The following is a 4,694-nucleotide window of genomic DNA, read 5'->3' as shown; positions in this document are numbered from 1 at the left end:
TTCTTTTTGTAATTTTATTTATAATTGGAAATAAAATTTTTCTTTCCATCTCCAGTACAAGGTGAGTAGTAATCACTATATTTATTATACAGTAAGATGTTTTAAGTATTCATCTTAATCAACGAAATAAGTTGATGGTAAAAACATACATTCTAATTAACAGTATTGATATTTCAATATACATCCACCGGCATAATTCACAGAGATAACTAACCACTTTGTCAATCAACTCTACTTTTGCACAGTGGTTACAGCCCAGCACCATGCATTCATTTTTGCAATCTTGTCATTTGTAGTTCCACAAAATTGATCATCGTTATATGATACAATACATTTTTTTGAAAGGCCTTAGCCCAACTAATTGAAAGCTCAACTAGACTCTGGGTGAGACGGCTTCTACGTTATGAACGGTTCCAAAAATGTTGAAGAAAATACACAAATCAGTACTGGATGATCGTCAACGGAAAGTGCGTGAGTTAGCAGACATAGTAGGTATTTCAAAACGTGCTGTACATCTCATATTAACTGAAAATTTGGACACGAGAAAGCTGAGTGCAGAATGCAAAATATTTTTTTTCCAAAATTTTTGAGTTTTCTTGAGCCAGGTACTTCTGGGATCATACTCATAGGAAACAATTTTGTAAGGTTGAAGGCATTAAAAAATTTATAAACATCAATTGAAAAAACAAAATGTAAAAAAACCTCAACATGTTGTTGCACCTAATGATTAAATACTATTTAATTAATGTACTTAATTAGCTGCAGGGTTTTACTTTTATTTTTTTGTAAATGTTTTCCAAATAAACCATAGATTGGAATTGTATTTCCTACTGTTTAGTTTCTTCTTATTTTAGACTTATATTTCAATGCTTCGAGTGATAGCGAAAGCAAATGCATGAATTTTAGACATTTTTGAGTTGCCCACAAAAAATTAGAAAAACTCCACTACATTTTCCAAAAGGAATTTGTATCATTTAAATAATCTTATCTTAATATATTTAAAATAACTACTAACTATGCTCTAATAAAACAATATAAGAATAATAATTGTTATTAAAACAAAAAAGTTGGTTTTTAATGGTAATAGGGCAATTACAAATTTTATTTAAAGAAAAATATGTTTAACACTTTGGTCAAATGTGTAGGAATAACGGTTGTGACTTTTTGAAAAAAGAATATTCATATAATTTTTGTAATTAAACATACATACTTAATTTAGTGCAAATCTAATTTTTTTTAATTTCGCACATATATGAATCTTACCAATAATATTTAAATTTCCCGCTGAATCCAAAATGCAGAAATCCCGATTTTCATTATTTCCGATGAAAACCTGTAAAGGGAATCGAATCAGGTTGATTTTATTGTATTGTCTTGGAGCGTCTAGGGGTTAGAGGTCTGTGTTAATACATCTACTGAAATTTGTTTTTGTAAATTATATTCGACTCATTCTTCCCAATATGGTAGGTACATTTATATGAAATTAATGACAAGTTTTGAAAATCAAATTATTTTATGAAAATCTGTACAAAGTGCATTATTTATTTAAAATTAAGAAACTTTTTTTCAAGTACCTGATTTCCATTTTATTATTTTGTTTCCAAGAAAGATTATTTTTTCACAATTTCTGTTTTTACCGACTCCAAAAAAGGTGAGCTAATTATGAAGCGATTTCGATTAATTTATTTTTGTTTAGTAGATTATACTTTGGAGGTGTTCTCTATAAATTCTATTAAAAATGTTTAGCCCTTTTTGAGTAAATATGACTAGGAAAACAGAGTCTATATCCATATGTTTTGTTGGACAAAACTTTTGATGAGGCCTATTTAACTCTTTTTTTTTAAACTGTTATTACCCTTACCCACGAACAAAAAATATTCTATGTGTTTGTGAAGATTTTGGTAATTTTCCCGTTAGTAGACTTTTATGTTTTCTTGATTTTAGGTCTCCTTTAATTGAAACTTGGTTGAATCAGATAAACATTTGATGTTTCTACCTATTTCGGACTCTATCAAAATATAATTTGATATGACAATTTTCATAATTATATATATCAATCAGTATTCGTGAGAGTATTTGTAAACTTTACGAAAGATAATTTCAAATTTAAGAATGTAGGTATCTTTTTTGCAACTGAGTAGAAAAATTTCTCGGTTTTTCTATATCGGCACTTTTTTTTAAGAATATTTTCGTTTATTTTGGTTTCATTTCCGTATACAAATTCAATTTTCTGCTATGTAGGCTATTTACATAGGACAGACACCTCAATATTTAGTAAATAGATTAGTAAGCCATCAATAGTATAAAAAAATGAAATGCATTTATAAACCATGAGATATAAAAACAAATTGTGAATTGTAAATATTTTCAGAGTCAAATACATGAAAAAGAGAATTTTTAGATATGGTTTATATACATAGAAACGAGAAAACTAGTGATGTGAAGTTTGCTACTCATTTTTGAAATACGACAATTAAGGTTGAAAAAATATTTAGTGTCGTTTATAATAGATTTTTCTTTTGATATTGCTTGATTATAAGTCTCTTCTGTTTTAAAATTAGTTTTTTTTTAAAATTATTTTTGAATGCCTTGTGGGAGTTATGACGCTGTCTGCATGAGGCGGTCATCTCAGTGTTTGGAGAGTGGACTGAGAGGTCTTCAATGCAATAAAAAGGATAGAGCTGCATTGGCGAATCATGAAGTATCAAGAAGAGCATGGGTTCAATTATGAAGATTCGGGAATTCTTGAAGCGGAATCTAGTACACGAAGAGGAGATTTTTTGAGATGGTTCACATTTGAGATATAAGGTCTAGGAAAAAATTATTTTTCTTGTTAGAATAAAGTTCTAGTATGATTTTATTCTTATTTTGATATTCATGATGCAGGTGATCTATTGATGAATATAAATACGCAAATTGTCAATGTCAATATCATATTTTGATAGAGACTTAATGAAAAGTCGAAACTTCAAAATTTATTTTCCTTTTAAAAACTATCAAAAAAAACTAATAACTAATAACTTATAACAGAAGAGACTTAAAATCATCTAGAACATTTAGATGCATTTATATATATATATATATATATATATATATATATATATATATATATATATATATATATATATATATATAATTTGATCAATTAGCTTATGTCAATCTACCTGGTATAATATCGTTTTATTGAAATTTCGAGGTAAATACACTGATTCTAATACTATGTTTTTAATAATTCGTCATATATTAAGTTGTACATATAATTTCCTCCCAAAAACAATTCAAATATGTCCAATTGGGCTAAGGATTGGTTTTAGTGCGAGTCAGTTTATTACTACAACTGAATACATATGTATAATTTTACTTGACAGGGATATCAATAATCAAATTGAAATCATTTTGAAAAAAGGGTGCATAAGAAAATAAAACTCGTTTCATGATCTGTTGGCTTTTACTGGAGAGCTGTTAATTTTTTTTTTGAAGAGCTTTAAAACTTATGCCAACCTAAATAATTACCTAACTGCCTTCATAACTTGGTTTCGGAAGAAAAAAATCTCCAGTTCTTCGGTAGGTAAATTCTTTTGCGCTCATCCATTTATGTTGACAAAACCTTGTCTCAACCGTGGATAGGATATTGTTTCATATTTCATTGTCCCAATTTGCTCTTTATTAATTTTCTAGTGATTAATTTTTTGGTATCTCAATACATTGTAGGTAGGTACAAGTTGTAGGTCTCTAGACACGCTTTCTAATATGATAAAAAACCGCTTTCTATCACTCACTTGAATTCTGTATATCCACAATTCTGTTTAGATTTGCATAGAAGTAACTCCTCTGATCCTTGAAACTTTTTTTCGACTACAATATCTTCATGTGAATACACCCACTTCATGACACCTATTTACAACTCTTTGAACTTCTTGACGCCCTCAACACTTTGACTACCATCTCGAACTACAGCAATAGCTCTTGCTGCAATGTAAAAAGAAACTTCCATATGTCAAATTACTATTGAACAAGAAAAAAATTAATTAACAAGTTTTAGACTATAATACAAATGATAATAATGTAATAATTTTCTATGCAAAAAACTTTATTTTTAAACTTATTCATACTCATTTTCATAAACCCTTGTATCATCTATAAATATATTGTGCTATTGTAATAAATAATAAAATGAAGTATATCAGTGGAACAATTCATCCATAGTATTTTTAACAAAAGGCTAAATTTGCTACACCTTGTACCAAATAGCATATGCACAATTTATTTCAAATCTAAACTATTCATATATATTGAAAATAACTAATTTAAGTGTTAACTTCTTCAGTGGATGGATTATTTTGTCGGTGAGTGTATTTCTATTCATGCCCATTCAATTAAAAACCAAAACTATGTGAAACAAAACAGCCTAAAGTGCTCAAATCAGGAATATATTGGAATTGCGGGTCTAATAATTTGTTTGAAAATTGAAATTTTGTTTTGTGCAGTAATAACAGAATTAATGAATTTATCGGAACAGTTTTTTGTATACACGTGTCTTAGGGTGAGGTGAATAATCGATCAATATTTGAGAAGAACCCAACTGTAGGTAACAAGGTCAAAATTAGTAATGTTATGGACTTCCACAAGGTCTTAAGCACACATAAAAACGTCGAGGCATACTTCCAATGAGATTATCGAGTATATCATTCCAA

Source organism: Diorhabda carinulata, chromosome X (assembly GCF_026250575.1).
Source record: "Diorhabda carinulata isolate Delta chromosome X, icDioCari1.1, whole genome shotgun sequence".
NCBI lineage: Eukaryota > Metazoa > Arthropoda > Insecta > Coleoptera > Chrysomelidae > Diorhabda > Diorhabda carinulata.
This window is presented reverse-complemented; position numbering follows the sequence as displayed.